The sequence below is a fragment of the Trachypithecus francoisi genome, unplaced genomic scaffold (assembly GCF_009764315.1).
Source record: "Trachypithecus francoisi isolate TF-2019V2 unplaced genomic scaffold, Tfra_2.0 Lachesis_group17, whole genome shotgun sequence".
Taxonomy (NCBI): Eukaryota; Metazoa; Chordata; class Mammalia; order Primates; family Cercopithecidae; genus Trachypithecus; species Trachypithecus francoisi.
The window spans coordinates 36,167,779-36,183,999 of record NW_022681462.1 but is presented as its reverse complement, the minus strand read 5'-3'; positions in this window follow the sequence as shown (position 1 = coordinate 36,183,999).

Here is a 16,221-nt window from a genome sequence, read left to right as displayed (position 1 = left end):
TCCATGCTGAAGATCTAGTAGCACTGGGTCTGCATTTTCTCATGGTAACACCACAGTGAACAGCTGCCCCCTTGAAATGAGGCATGTCCTCTTCACTGTACTGGATTTCCTGTCATTCCCTAATGTCTTTCCAGCATGGAAACAAGGAAACAAGTGTCAGTTGCTGCTTATTATATTTGGGCTGGTGTTCTGCTTATAGTACAGAAATATTTTTTTTTCTTTTTTGAGATGGAGTCTCTCTCTGTCACCCAGGCTGGAGTGCAGTGGCGTATTCTTGGCTTACTGCAACCTCCATCTCCCAGATTCAAGCAGTTCTCCTGCCTCAATCTCCCTAGTAGCTGAGATTACAGGCATGCACCACCACTCCCAGCTAATTTTTATATTTTTAGTAGAGATGCGGTTTCACCATGTTGACCAGGCTGGTCTTGAACTCCTGACCTCAGGTGATCCACCCGCCTCGGCCTCCCAAAGTGCTGGGATTACAGGCATGAGCCACCTTGCCTAGCCAGAAATATTTCTTGATCCTTGGTCTCTGTGTGAGCCAGCCTTCAAGATGGCCCCAGCGAGTCTCTCTTGTTCCCATCCTTGTGTGGTCCTCTCCTCTATTGCACTGGGATTGTTCTGTGTGACCCATGGCATATGCCAGAGATGATAGTAAGTCATTTCTGAGATTAAGTTACAAAAGACTGTAATTTCCATTTTGGTGCCTGGCTCTGTCCTTCTCTCCCTTGGATTTCTCATTCTGAGGGAAGCCACTTACCATGTTGTGAGCAGCCCTGTGAAGAGGCCCATGTGGGGAGGAACTGAAGCCTCTGGCTCGCAGCCAGTGAGTAGCTGAGACTTGCCAACAACTGCATGAGTAAGGAGGAAGTGGGTCCTCTAGCCTCAGCTAAACTTTCAGAGGACTGCAGTCCTGGCTGTGGAGTTGATGGCAACCTCAGGAGAGACCCTGAGCTAGAGACTATTCAACTAAGCTGCTCTTAGAAACTGTAACTTTATGTTTTATGTTGCTAAGTTTTGGAGTAACTTGCTTCTCAGCAATAGATGAACTAATTCACTCTCAAAAATAGGGAGAAAATACGTAGAGATAGCAAGTAGAACAGTGGTTACCAGTGGCCAGGGGGAGGGGAGAATGGGGAGTGTTTGTTACTGTACAGAATTTCAGTGTGAGATGATGAAAAAGCTCTAGAGATGAATCATTGTGATGGTCACCCAATAATGTGAATTCGCTTAATGCCACTGAGCTGTACACTTAAAAATATAAACTATATGCTATGTATATTTTACCACAATAAAGAAAAAAGTGAAAAAAGTGAGGAGAAAAGATGGAACAAGAGTGCCATGTGATTCAAGAAAAATAAGAAAGCACATTTATTTGTGACAGTAAAGAATATTTGTATCATTATAAAACCTGCCACAGTAAGAGATTTGACTGTACGTGGGAAAGATAGGTGACACCAATCTTAATGAACCAGGCCCGTTTTGCTTCTTCACATGATCTGTCTGGCTCCTGTAGGTCTTTGAGTCAGCTGAGCGTACTGTAGAGCAGTGGTTTTTAAATTTTCTTTGACCTTAGAGGTCACTCCCCCAAGAAGCACATTAAGTGCCTTTAATATTGTTGCCTAGTCCTCACATGAGCACACACAAATGATACAAAAGTTTTACTAGAACAATATTCACCCTTGCTCTGAATGAAGCACTCTGACCTTCTCTGTCCTATTCTATTCCTTTTCATTAATTTTTGAAAAATGTGAAATAATGATAGATTCACAGGAAGTTGCAAAGATAATAAACCGAGGTCCCTGGTATCCTTCTCCCAACTCTTCTCAGTGGTAACATCTTACATAACTATAATAATTCAGTATCAAAACCAGGAAATCAACATTCATGCAATTTATAGACTATTTCCAGATTTCACCAATTTTTACATATATTTATTTGAGCATGTGTAGTTAAGGGCTTCTATTAGTATATTTTTTTGAGATGGAGCCTCATTCTATTGCCCAGGGTGGAGTGCAGTGGCATGATCTCGGCTCACTGCAACCTCTGCCTCCTGGGTTCAAGTGATTCTCTTGCCTCAGCCTCCCAAGTAACCGGGATTACAGGCTATTTTTTTTATTTTTTAAGTAGAGATGGAGTTTCACCATATTGGCCAGCCTGGTCTTGAACTCCTGACCTCAAGTGATTCATCTGCCTCGGTCTCCCAAAGTGCTGGGATTATAAGCATGAGCCACTGCACCCAGCCATAGGCATTTTTATTACATGTGTAGAGTTGTATTACCACCATCACAATCTAGTTACAGATTTATTCCATCACCACACAAAGAGTCCCTCATGCTACCCTATTATAGTCCCACACATCCCCACCCATAACCCCGGCAGCCACTAATCTACATAGTGGACCCTGTCTCTATATTTTTTAAAAAGACAAAAATGAGATCCATCCAAGTTGTTGAGTACTTCATACACTCTTAATTATTTGTGTTCCTATGGTATGGGTGTACTGCCTATTGACGGACATTTTGGTTGTTTCATATTTGGGCTATTAAAAATAAAGCTGCTCTGAAGATCTGTGTGCATTTTGTGGGGTGGACAGAAGTTTTCATTTCTCTGGGATAAATGACCAGGGTTGGGAGGCTGGGACTGCTGGATCATTTGGTAAGTGTGTGCTGAGTTTTGTAAGAAAATGCCAAACAATTTTGCAGAGTGGCTGTATTGTTTTACATTCCCACCAGCAATGTAGGAGAGATCTAGTTTCCCAGCATTCTCACCAGTACTTTGTATTATCAGTGTTTTTTTTTTTTTTAATTATTATTATACTTTCAGTGCTAGGGTACATGTGCATAACGTGCAGGTTTGTTACATATGTATACTTGTGCCATGTTGGTGTGCTGCACCCATCAACTCATCAGCAATTGTATTTATTCTAATAGGTGTGGAGTGATATCTCATCATGGCTTTAATTTGCATTTCCCTAATGGCTAGTGGTGTTGAATGGTTCCTTTCCATTTTATCATTTTATTACAAATGCTGATTATGACCTGCCAGTTTGATTTTATTACCCACTAATTGGCTGTGACTAGCGGTTGAAACACCACTGTAGAGGGATCCCTTCATTGGTGGCTTATTGTTCAGAAATCATCCCTTTCACATCTAAACTCTTCTTTCACCTCCACAAGACAGATGTTGCTGAAATTTGATGTGTAACTCAGATGTTCTCTGGAATCTGACCAAGATCTAGCTAAGAATGATTCCAACTCCTTTCTGATGCTTCCCCATGATTTTTCTGAATTTTCAGGCAAGTTCTGTTCTTATAGTTATTTCTCATCTCTCAGAGTTTTTGTGTCTCCACATTAATGCACCTCCATATGTAGATAGCCCTTGGCCTTAATTTCCTTTTTCAGAGGAACAATATAAGGCTGGTATGTGCAGTACAACTTTTATCAGAGGTTTGTGGGTTGTGGGGAGAGGCAGACATATTTTTAATGACACATCCTTGTGCCATTGGGGACCCTCCTGTGCTTCTCCCAGGTATTCCCAAACTTACAGTATCTCCACCTACCCCCTAACTTAATTTTATTTATTTATTTTTGAGAAAGGCTCTTTCCCTGTCACCTAGGCTGGAGTGCAGTGGTGTGATCACGGCTCACTACAGTCTCAACTTCCCTGCTCAAGTGATCCTTCTTCCTCAGCCTCCAGGCAGCTGCAACTACAGGCGCATGCCTAGTTATTTTTTTTTAATTTTTATTTTTAGTAGAGATTAGGTCATGTTATGTTGCCTGGGCTGGTCTGTAACTCCTGGCCTCAAGTGATCCTCTTGTCTTGGCCTCCCAAAATGTTGGGATTACAGGCATGAGCTACCTCCTGTACCCTTTCCGATTCTCTCCTTCTCTTAATTCTTTCCCTTGAGAAATACCAACTCTCCTCTTTCTCTCCAATAGAGTAGTGGACTTGTTCAGTGTACAGCAGAACAATGTTCCTTGCTTCCTTTGTTCTGGCTGAAAGGAGGTTTTTGGGCCCCCTTTCCTACTACCAGCAGCTAATCCCCAAAGACAATTCCTTTCCTCAGTGGAGTTTTGGTGCTAGCTGCTAAGTTAATACTACCCCATGGGAAAGCATAGAAACTTCCTGAGGCTAAGTTTGCAAGGCTGGCTGGTTTCAACACACAGGAATGAACTGGCTCTGTGAAGAGGGCCCCAGGGAAGGCTATCCAAGCCAAGAATTTAAGGAAAGTAGCAGTTAGATCTTGGGGAATTTTCCAGGTTAGGAAGGTCAAGGGGAAGGCTGACTCATCAAGAGCCCCCCGCCTCCATGACTCTGCCAAGAAAACAGACACTGAGATATGTCAGCAGCAGAGGATTTGGCGGCAGATGCAGCAAGGATGGCGAGAGTAAGAGCCAGGAGAACCTTCTCTTCCTGACAGCCATGAAGGAAGGAAGCGCCTGTGCCTTGAACCTCTCTAGGGAGGAGAGAGGAAGGAACGGCTCAAGACCAAGCATTTCTGCAGGGAGGCAGAGTGAAGCCTTAGCAGACCACTTCAAACAGGAAGAGACTGAGTTTCCTTTAATCGGCTCACTTACTGCCCATCTGCCAGTGTGGGCACCCAAGCACTGCCAGAGAAAAAGCAAGCTGCGTTTTTCTTTCTTCCTAAGTATGGGTCTCAGTGTGTACATTTTGACCTCTTTCCCTGATATACTGCATACAATTTGAAAATCTCTCCCACTTGCTTTTTTCTTTCTCCAGTCCCAGTGTCTGTATGTTTTCTGTAAAGAAGTACAGTATAATAGTGATCCCAGCCCCAATATGGTGACTGGCTGGGGGACTGTGTTAATTATCCTCTTTAGATTGCAAGGAACAAAGACTCACTTGGGATCCCTTAAGCGAAAAGGGCATATGGCAGTTTGGGTTTCCGTGGAAGCAAAATGAGACAGGTTCAATGTGCAGGATATTTATTGAGTTCCCTTCAGTTCACTCCTATTGAAGCAGAAGAAGGAAGTGGGATTGGGGAGAAGTCAAGCTAGACAATGTAGGCTTAATGACAACCTCAGTACTCCCAACACACCGCAGGGGACCTCTGAAGCTAATATTGTCCCAAAGATGGGCTGAGACTGTAAGGGTGAGGTGGCTCTGTGCAGCCAAGGCAGTGCTACAGAGAATGACACCTGGAGGCTATCTGCTGGCAACACTCCTAGCCAGCTGGTTCAACAAGTCCTTTCTTGAAGGGGAACCTGAGTAGTCCCTTGCAGTGTCCATCCCAGGGGACTTAGGCTAAGAATGCCCTAGGGCTGGAACTAGACCCCTGCCAGCCGCCCCTGGGAGCTGTGAGTTTCTCCCTTGCCTGCTTTCTTACCCTTCTGCTCTCCCTATATACTGTCTCTTCTTCCTCTGCGCACCTAGTCTGATCTCTCTGGGGTACCACCTGAATGGCCCTTACCGTGTTCTGATCAAATGCTGGAGGAGCCATCTACATTGACCTAGGACGGTGATTCCCCAGTTGTGTTCCATGGAATCCTAGTTCTGGAGCTGTTACTATGTCCTTCAAAAACTGAGTGATATTTATATATGAGTTCATTGTACTCTTTTGCCTTCTTTTGTCTTTAGGATCACCTAAGGTCAGGAGTTCGAGACCAGCCTGGCCAACATGGTGAAACCCCGTCTCTACTAAAAATACAAAAATTAGCCGGGCATGTTGGCTCACGCCTGTAGTCTCAACTACTCGGGAGGCTGAGGCATGAGAATCACTTGAACCCGGGAGGGGGAGGTTGCAGTGAGCCAAGATCACACCACTGCACTCCAGCCTGGGCTGGAGTGAGACTTGGTCTCAAAAAAAAAAAAAAAAACAAAACAAAACCCCAAAACCAAACCAAACCAAACCAAACCAAAACCAAAAGCTTTTACTTTCCTATTTCCTATTGGGTATTGCTATGCTTCTATTTTGCGTGAGTTTGAAACTCCTCTATAATAGAATATATATATATACATACAGGATGTTTATTAGGAGTTCTCTTGGATTAGCTTCTATTTAAGGAGAGGAAGAGGATATATATATTAATATCTATTACATCACATATAATATATTTAAAAGAGGATGTATTAATATATATCCTCTTCCTCATATATGTAATATATCTCCTTCTTAAAGAAAATGCTAGCTAATAGTGAGAGGTGGCAGTGTAGGGAAATGGGTGAAAGTTTGAACTCTAAAGGTAGACTTTGTGAGTTTGAATCCAACACCTACTAGATGTACAACCTTGACCAAGTAACTTAACTCCCTGTGCTAAGCTTCCCTGATCAAGGACTGCACACAGGGTGGCTTCTGTTATGTGGAGATACTGGGTGACTGGTATGTTCATGGCAGTTATTTTATGAAAACTATAAAGTCTCAAGCCCAAAATGTATTTTAACAAAACGGTATATATATATGCACCAACTGGAAAAAATAATACTATTGCTGTCTCATTTCTGGGAGGCTGTAAAGCATATTTTTCTTAGTGGAGAAAGACCTTTCCTTGGAGTAAGTGTGTCCATGCACTTTTGGAGAGAGGCTGCCTCTTAAGCCGGGATTCTGGCCCATGAGGAAGTTCTACAGGGGCCATAGCAAGAAGGAAAGCAGATCTTTGACCCTCCCATGGCCAGGGCGGCCTATAGTCTGCAGGGGGAGGGGACCTGGGCAGACAGTCTTCCTCAGCTAAGGCCACTAACATTAGTCTGTGAGGCCAGGGCAGATATTGATCGCCATTCATGTGACAAAAGGAACTTCCTACCCAGGAAACAACAGATCTCTGGCAAGGAAGAAAGAAGAAGGAAAGAAGAACACCCCACACTTCCTTAACCCAGGTCATAAAATGACCAGTTGCCAGATGCCAGGACAGTATTCCAATAGTTGGGGGGGCCTCGGGGGCCAAGTGGAGGTCACGGCAGTCAGCCAGCCAGATCAGGGCAGGGGTTGCTGTTAGCATGTTGCATCTCTCGGAAAGACTGGCCAGGCACTGGGGGTTCAGCTCTTGAGGCCACTGTTCCTAATGAATGAGTGGGACTAACAAGAATGGTAATCCTGAGGTTTTCTGCAACACTCATTTTCTTCACGGCCCTATTCCCTGCAGCATTATTTATGATCACGAAAAATGGCAAACAAGCCACGCTGTGGTAAGTTCTTCAGGCATTAGGAAGAATCAGTAGATCGTTATGTTTTGAAGTATAAGGCACACTCTCAATTGGACTGGCCACATAATACATGCTCAAGAAGTAGCCGGTTTAAAAAACATCATTAAAATTAAAGAGCTTATCAAAGATGTTCTTGTTATTTTATGTATATACGTATGTATGTATGTATTTTTGAGATGGCAGAGTCTTGCTCTGTGGCCCAGGCTAGAGTGCAGTGGCAAGATCTCGGCTCACTGCAACCTCTGCCTCCGGGTTCCAGCGATTCTCTTGCCTCAGCCTTCCGAGTAGCTGGGATTACAGGCACCTGAAACCATGTCTGGCTGATTTTTGTATTTTTAATAGAGACAGGGTTTTGCCATGTTGGCCAGGCTGGTCTTGAAGTCCTGACCTCAGGTGATCCGCCCACCTCGGCCTCCCAAAGTGCTGGGATTACAGGGGTGAGCCATTGTGCTTGGCTTGTGCTTGTTATTAAAAAAAAAAAAAAAAAAAATCAGAAATACAGAAGCATAGAGAGTAGAAGCAGAAAGACCCTCTTTCCTTCCCTTCCCCACCCCACACCCATCTCACTCCCTCCCCAGATAAGTCATTAATTTGCTGTCTTTGCATTCTAGAGCCTGAAGATCTACTGCATTTGTAACCTTCAAATTATAAGGATTGTTTCATTGTTTTTTTAAAATTATACTTTATGTTCTAGGGCACATGAGCACAACCTGCAGGTTTGTTACATATGTATACATGTGCCATGTTGATGTGCTGCACCCGTTAACTTGTCATTTACATTAGGTATATCTCCTAATGCTATCCCTCCCCCGTCCCCCCACCCCCGGTGTGTGATGTTCCCCTTTCTGTGTCCAAGTGTTCTCATTGTTCATTTCCCACCGATGAGTGAGAACATGTTGTGTGTTTCATTGTTTTAATGTTTCAGTGACCAGCTCAGTGATCCCCAAACTGTGGTCTGTATGTGTGTGTATGTGTGTGTTTGCACACATGAGTCAATATTTCCCAAGAATAGATTCCTTTCATGGAATTTCTGGGTGCTGACTACCTTACGAAAAGGTTTTACGGCTGGGTGCGGAGGCTCATGCCTGTAATCCCAGCACTTTGGGAGGCCGAGGTGGGCGGATTACCTGAGGTCAGGAGTTTGAGACAAGCCTGGCCAACGTGGTGAAACCCCATCTCTACTAAAAATACAAAAATTAGCCAGGCATATTGGCTCACGCCTGTAGTCCCAGCTACTTGGGAGGCTGAAGCATGAGAATTGCATGAACCTGGGAGGGGGAGGTTGCAGTGAGCCGAGATCACACCACTGAACTCCAGCCTGGGCAACAGAGTGAGACTTGGTCTCATAAAAAACAAAAAACAAAAAACAAACAAAAAATTGAAACAAAACAAAACAAAAAGCTTTTACTTTCCTATTGGATATTGCCATGCTTCTATTTTTGCCAGTTCGAGAGGTGGAAATGTACCTACTTGTTTTCATTTGCTTTTAAACATTATTTTATTAAAAAAATTGTGGCAAAATATACATAACATAAAATTTACCATTTTAATCATTTTTAAGTGTTCAATTCAGTGCTATTAAGTACATTCACATTGTCAGGCTATCATCGTTATCCATCTCCAGCATTAATTTGCTTTCATTTGATTAGCTAGTGAGTATTTTCTCATTTCTTTATGCACTATTATATTTCTCCTTCTTTCCCTCATTTTCTTCTTCCCTCCCTTTTCTTTCTCCTCTTACTCCTTTCCCTCTTGTTGTCTTTTTATGATCTTTGCTGATTTCTCAAATAGCCTGATAACCCTTTTTCTTTCTCTTTTTTAAAAATTAGGAGCTTTCTATATTATGTGTATTATCTTTTGTCAATTTTTATATATTCTGCTTGGCTCTTTATATATTACGTTAGTTATAGTCTTTACAACATCCCTGCAAGATAAATATTCTGATTTCCATTTTGCAGATGAAGAAGATAAAGTTCAGAGATGTTATGTAACTTACCTAAGATCACACAGCTAGTAAGTGGCAGAGACAAGATGGGACTCTAGTTCTGCATGCTTCCGGGACCCAAGTCCTTTTCACAGTGCTCAGAACAAAAGGAAACCGCCTGAGATGGTGATACTCTACTAAAGGCAGGCAAGACTAGAGGACAGTGGGAGTTATAGAGACTTCAGGGGGAGGCTGGGGTAAAAGAGTTTGGGGGTCTAGAAGAACCTGATGTTCCTAATCTTGGAGGAAGTGAGAGATAGACTCCCTTTCCCCCTGCTTCTCTTGTTGCCTGAAGGACCATTGAAACGCTGATGAAACTGGGGGTCTTATGAGTATTCACCCTCCATCACCACCAGCACTGGCTGTGTAGTTGAGGCCAGAGGGTATGGTCTAGAGGCCCTTTCTGGGTGCTAATTCTGGAAAGTTTCTTGTTCTCCCTCTTCCCTACATCCAATTAACCTCCAAGTGCGGTGGATTTTACTTTTATGATAGTACCTCTTCTCTTTGACCCCCACCAGAGCCTGGTGCAGGTCCCTATTGTGTCTCCTCACTGTCTTACCACTTCCGCTTTCACTTTCTCCAGTTTCCCTTCTGGGCTGCTGTCTGAGTGATCTCTCTAAAGTGTATGTGTGATTACACAATTCCTCTGCTTAAAACACTTTGATGGCTCTGCCACGTCTTCAAGATATGGGCCAAATTCCTCATCTCAGCTCTGGGGCCTTTCACCTCCAGCTCCTGCTATCTCTCTGGCTTACCCTTACCTGCCTTGGTCTATGTGCAACAAGACTGAATTCCATGAATGCAGTGAACTCTCTCTCATGCCTCAAGGCCTTTGTCTCTGCTGTTCTTTCTCACTGGAATGCTGCTTTCCGGTTAACTCTTACTCAGATCTGAGGTTTCTGTTTAGATGACATTCCTGTGGAGACTCTCCGTAGAATGACGATGGGGTCATGGGCTGTCCTGTCATGGACCCTTATCACACCACCCACACTACCATCCTGTAATTTCCTTTTTTTGTGAAATTTCTGTCTGTCTCTCAATCTTGGCTGCATATTCGAAATACCAGGGCAGCTTTAAAGAAGCTGATGCTGGGGCCACGCCCCCCAGAAATTCTGAGTTAATTAATCAGGGTGAGGCCCAGGTTTTGGTAATTTTAAAAGCTCTCTAGGTGATTCTAATATGCAACCAGGGATCATGGCTCTTGAGAGGAAGCTCTGTGGGGCCAGGAGTCATGCCTGTCACAGTCACTTTATTTTTTTTTGAGATAGAGTCTCACTTTGTTGCCCAGGCTGGAGTACAGTGGCATGATCTCGGCTCAATGCAACCTCTGCCTTCTGGGTTCAAGCTATTCTCCTGCCTCAGCCTCCTGAGTAGCTTGGACTACAGGCGTACACTGCCACACCCGGCTAATTTTTGCATTTTTAGTAGAGACAGGGTTTCACTGTGTTGTCCAGGCTGGTCTCTAACTCCTGACCTTAGGTGATCTGCCTACCTTGGCCTCCCAAAGTGTTGGGATTACAGGCGTTAGCCACTGCACCCGGCCACATTCATCTTTATAAACCCTCACTTGGTACTAAACTGTTCAGGTATTTGATAAGGGCGTTGTATAAATGAGTGAAACAGTTTCTAGAAAAGATGCAGGATCCCCTAAGGATAAAAAAAAGTGCACACCATGGCCGGGCGAGGTGGCTCATGCCTGTAATCCCAGCACTTTGGGAAGCTGAGGTGGGTGGATCACCTGAAGTCAGAAGTGGCGGGTGCCTGTAATCCCAGCTACTCAGGAGGCTGAGGCAGGAGGATCACTTGAACCCGGGAGGCAGAGGTTGCAGTGAGACAAGATCGCACCATTGTGCTCCAGCCTGGGCAACAAGAGCGAAACTTTGTTCCAAAAACAAACAAACAAACACACACCACCAAATATGCTTGGGTAGCAAATTAGAACTTTTTTTTTTTTTTTTTTTTGGTGAGATGGATTCTCGCTCTGTCACCCAGGCTGGAGTGCAATGGTGCGATCTTGGCTCACTGCAACTTCCGCCTCCTGAGTTCAAGCCATTCTCCCGCCTCAGCCTCCCAAGTAGCTGGGATTACAGGCATGCACCACCACGCACAGCTAATTTATTTTTATTTTTATTTTTATTTTTTTGTATTTTTAGTAGAGGCGGGGTTTCGCCGTGTTGGCCAGGCTGGTCTCAGACTCCTAAACTCAGGTGATCTGCCCACCTTGCCCTCCCAGAATGCTGGGATTACAGGCGTGAGTCACCATGTCTGGATGCAAGTTAAAGCTTTTAAAGGTTTTATAGAACAATCACTCCCCTGTCTTGTAAGAACTTGCTGATCATTCAGGTCACTTTTAGAAAAAGTTCATAGTTTTGTTTACTTGTTTACTCACAGTGAAAACTAAACGTTTAGCTCAATGTCCCTTGTGTGTGGCTGGGCCCCCTTTGGAAGGCCTTCTCTCTTCTCTGTGCCCACAGTGAAGCCATATGCCAACTGTCAGAGGTCTAAAACCCACCTCTAAAGGAATGGTGTGTAATTTTTTTCTTTTTTTCTTTTTTTGAGACGGAGTCTCACTCAGTCACCCAGGCTGGAGTGCAGTGGCGTGATCTCGGCTCACTGCAAGCTCTGTCTCCCGGGTTCACGCCATTCTCCTGCCTCAGCCTCCCGAGTAGCTGGGACTACAGGTGCCCACCGCCACGCCCGGCTAATTTTTTGCATTTTTTTTTTTTTAGTAGAGACGGGGTTTCACCGTGTTAGCCAGGATGGTCTCGATCTCCTGACCTGATGATCCACCCGCCTGGGCCTCCCAAAGTGCTGGGATTACAGGTGTGAGCCACCACGCCCTGCCGAATGGTGTGTAATTTAAAAATCACTGGAAATTTCTTGAAAATTTTCAACAGGAAGCCATCACAAAACCCCCTTGTCAATATCTCTGCTGTCTTTCCCCTTAATGGCTGTCTCCAGTCTCCTTGCCTCTAGCTTCTTTTTTTTTTTTTTTTTTTTGAGGCGGAGTCTCGCTCTGTCGCCCGGACTGGAGTGCAGTGGCCGGATCTCAGCTCACTGCAAGCTCCGCCTCCCGGGTTTACGCCATTCTCCTGCCTCAGCCTCCTGAGTAGCTGGGACTACAGGCGCCCACCACCTTGCCCGGCTAGTTTTTGTATTTTTAGTAGAGACGGGGTTTCACCGTGTTAGCCAGGATGGTCTCGATCTCCTGACCTCGTGATCCGCCCGTCTCAGCCTCCCAAAGTGCTGGGATTACAGGCTTGAGCCACCGCGCCCGGCTCCTCTAGCTTCTTTACCCTTCTGCCCCTCTCTGGTAAAAAACTCTTTTTCTTCCAATGTCCAGCAATTCAGCCCTTTCTTTCTGCTGGTGTCTCCCAGATAGCGAGGCAAAAGCCTGAAGCTAGCTGAACAGTGACCACCCATTCTTTTTTCCTGTGTTCTCCTGGGAGGCCCCAGTTCATCTCGACATATCGTGAAGCTCTTTCTGTCAGGACTCCTCTGTACAGGCACAGCATTGCACTGGGCTTCTAGGAGCAAGTGAGCATTCACCTAGCATAGTGTCACCATGTGGTATGCAGGGAGGGGAGGGGCTGGAGAGGAGGAATGCGAGAAGAGATGGGCAGGTGCCAATTCCAGTAGGTCTCCCTCCACAAGGTCTGATAGAAGATCAGTGGAAGCACAAGGATGGCATGGGGGCTGGCCAACGTCACTCCAAGTAGACATACAATTAACAATGCCCTTCAGCCATAGACCACCAGGGACACACTCAAAATTGCATTAGTTGGATTTATTGCTGTTTTCAACGAGGGAGAATTCTCTAGATGTGTGTCTTTTGTGTGTCCAAATTTTCTCATATTTTGGGGAACAGTAGGGCATATCAGGAAGGTGTTAGGAGGGCTTGTTATAGGATTTGGACTTGTCAGGTGATTTGGGGGAGGGTTCAAGGAAGTGGGCTTTGCTCTGGGTTGGGTGCTATCAAGTATTAGTCAGCTTGGGATGCCATAAAAAAATACCCCAGACTGGGCGGCTTAAACAACAGAAATTTCTTTTCTTTTTTTGTTTTTTGAGACAGTCTTGCTCTGTTGCCCAGGCTGGAGTGCAGTGGTGCAATCTCGGCTCACTGTAACCTCTGCCTCCCGGGTTCAAGTGATTTTCCTGCCTCAGCCTCCCGAGTAGCTGGGATTACAGGTGCGCGCCACTACACCTGGATAAGTTTTGTATTTTTAGTAGAGACGGGGTTTCACCGTGTTGGCCAGGCTATTCTTGGACTCCTGACCTCATGTGATCTGCCTGCCTTGGGCTCCCAAAATGCTGGGATTACAGGTGTGAGCCACTGTGCCTGGCCCAGAAATTTATTTTCTTACAGTTCTGGATGCTGCAAGTCCGAGATCAAAGTGTTGGCAGGTCTTTTCTCCTGAGGCCTTGCTCCTTGGCTTGCAGATGACTGCCTTCTTTCTGTGTGCTCACATGGTTGCCCCTCCATGTGTGGATGTCCCTGCTGTTCTTTTCTTTTTTTTTTTGAGACAGGGCCTCACTCTGTTGCCCAGGCTGAAGTGCAGTGGAGACCATGTTTCACTGTAGTCTTCTTGATCTCCCAGGCACAAGGGATCCTCCAGCCTCAGTCTCCTAAATAGCTGGGACCCCATTCGTGCGCCACCATACCAGGCTAATTTTTTTTTTGTAGAGACCGTGTCTTCCTTTGTTGCCCAAGCTGATCTCTAACTCCTGGACTCAAGCCATCCTTCTGCCTTGGCCTCCCAGAGTGCTATGATTACAGGTGAGAGCTACCACGCCTGGCTCAAATCTCCTCTTTTTATAAGGACACCAGTCAGATTGGATTAGGGCCCATCCTTACAGTCTCATTTTAACTTAATTATCTCTTCAAAGACTTTATCTCTAAATACAGTCACATGCTGAAGCACTGGGGGTTAGGGCATTAATATATGAATTTTGGGGGATCATAATTCATCCCTAAATAGAATCTGCACATATCTCATCTATGAGGTGGGAGAAATGAATGGAGGTGAAAGTTGGCCTTGGTAAAGGAGCAGCTGTCACTCCTTAGTCAGAAGAGGCGGATGACTGGACATCCTTTCTTGTGACTTGGCCAATGTTCATGTTTTGTCTGTGTTGAGATGTAATTATGGAGGGGTCTTGCTTTCATCTTCATTCATCACGGAGTGGCCTTGTCTGATGTTGATGCTCTGTGAAATTGTGTTCAACAGGAGAACACCATGACTTAGCTGTGGGTGCCAGGGCAGCTTGTAGCAACACCAAGGCCCGACTGATAAAACTAGACCAGCTCCCAGCTGTCCAGGGATGTTTTCTCTTTTTTACAATATGGTACAAGCAGTGTGCTGCAAAGCAAATGCCGCTTTGGCATACTTGCCACTCTTTCCTACTTAGAAATTCTTGTGCCAACACTGGGTGGCTGAAGGAGTGTGGTAACATTCAGTCCCTTTCCAAGAATGCACGGAGCCTGCACACCTGGCAGTGGAGGGAGTAGGTGTTTCCACACCTCCGTCAGCTTAGGTCTTCAACTGGTCCCCTTGAGGACGGACACAGCCTGCTGGTTAAGCGCCACGCTGGAACTCCTGAGGAAGTGCTTAACATCCCACTTCCCCTGGTGTATTAGTTATCTATTGCTGCTGCAACAAATTACCACAAACCCAGTGGCTTAAAGCAGCACACATTTATTTTCCCAGTTGCTTTGGATCAGGAGTGTAGACATAGCTTAATTGAGTCCTCTGCTTGGGGTCTCACAAGGCTACAGTCAGGGTGTTGTTGGCTAGGACTGGATTCTCATCGGAGGCTCAACTGGAGAGGGATCTGCTCCTGAGCTCACTTAGGTTGTTGGCAGAATTCATGTCTTCATGGCTGTAGGACTCATGGCAACTTGCTTATCCAAAGATAGCAATGGAGAGAGAGACTTTAGAAGACTAGCACTCCATGTTTAAGTAGTCATGTACAAGTAATCACAGCACAGCCCATGAGCATTGCCACATTTCATTGTTAGAAGCAAGTCTCAGATTCTGGTTACAGTAAAGGACAGGGCATGAAACGTAAGTGTGAATATCAGGAGGGACAACCAAGGGGACCTGCCACCACACCTGTGATGTCCTGACCACCTTGGAAAATCCGTGGATGGCTGCAAGTCAGTGAAGCCAGGTAGAAAAAGGCAGGGTGAAGGCACAGAGGTGTTGCTGAAGCCATAGCAAGTCCTCTGCATACTTTGAAAACTTTTTTAGGGTAAATCTGATTTTGAGGAAAGAGCAAAAAGGTATCCACAGTATAACTTTCTCAGGTACTGCTATGAAGGGGATAAGCCTCATAGATTTGTGTAAATTCAGAAAGTCATTACTAGGGGCACAAAAGAAGCACTTAAGAGTAGGTGGACCTAAGGGGATGCCATACTTTGAACGTGTCCTCCAAAAGCATGTGTTGGAAGCTTAATCCCTAATGCAACATTGTTGGGAGCTGGGACATCATTGGAGGCCTTCACCCTCACGACCTCATGAATGGCTTGAGGCTGACTTTAGCTCTCAATCTTGATTCCTCTCTCTTTCTCGCTCTCTTGTCCTCTCACCTTCCACAATGGGGTGATGCAGTAAGGAGGCCCTTGCCAGATGCCAGGCACCTTGGTCTCCAATTTTCCAGCCTCCAAAACTGTAAGGAAATACATTTCTGCTCTTTATAAATGACCCAGTCTGTGGTATTCTTCTATAGCAGCACAAAATGGACTAATATGAGAGAGTTGCCAAGGATATCAACCATACATGAAATGGGAAAGAGAAAGGACCAGGGGAAAGTTCAGAAGCAATTCAGGGCTCTGGCAATGGGCAGCCAGAGGTATGGTCCAGTAACAAAGTCCAAGTTAAGGAGCTGAACTTGATACAGAAACTCTGCAGACAGGCAGAGAGATCACTGGTACATTTAACATCTCCTTCCTAACCAGGAAGGGAAAGGCAGAAAGGCCTGCAACCCAGATGTCTGTATGAGGCAAGTGGGGACCAGGCCATGTCAGCCTGTCACCAGGTCTGGGTCAGCACTGTGGGATGATAGTGGACTTAGGA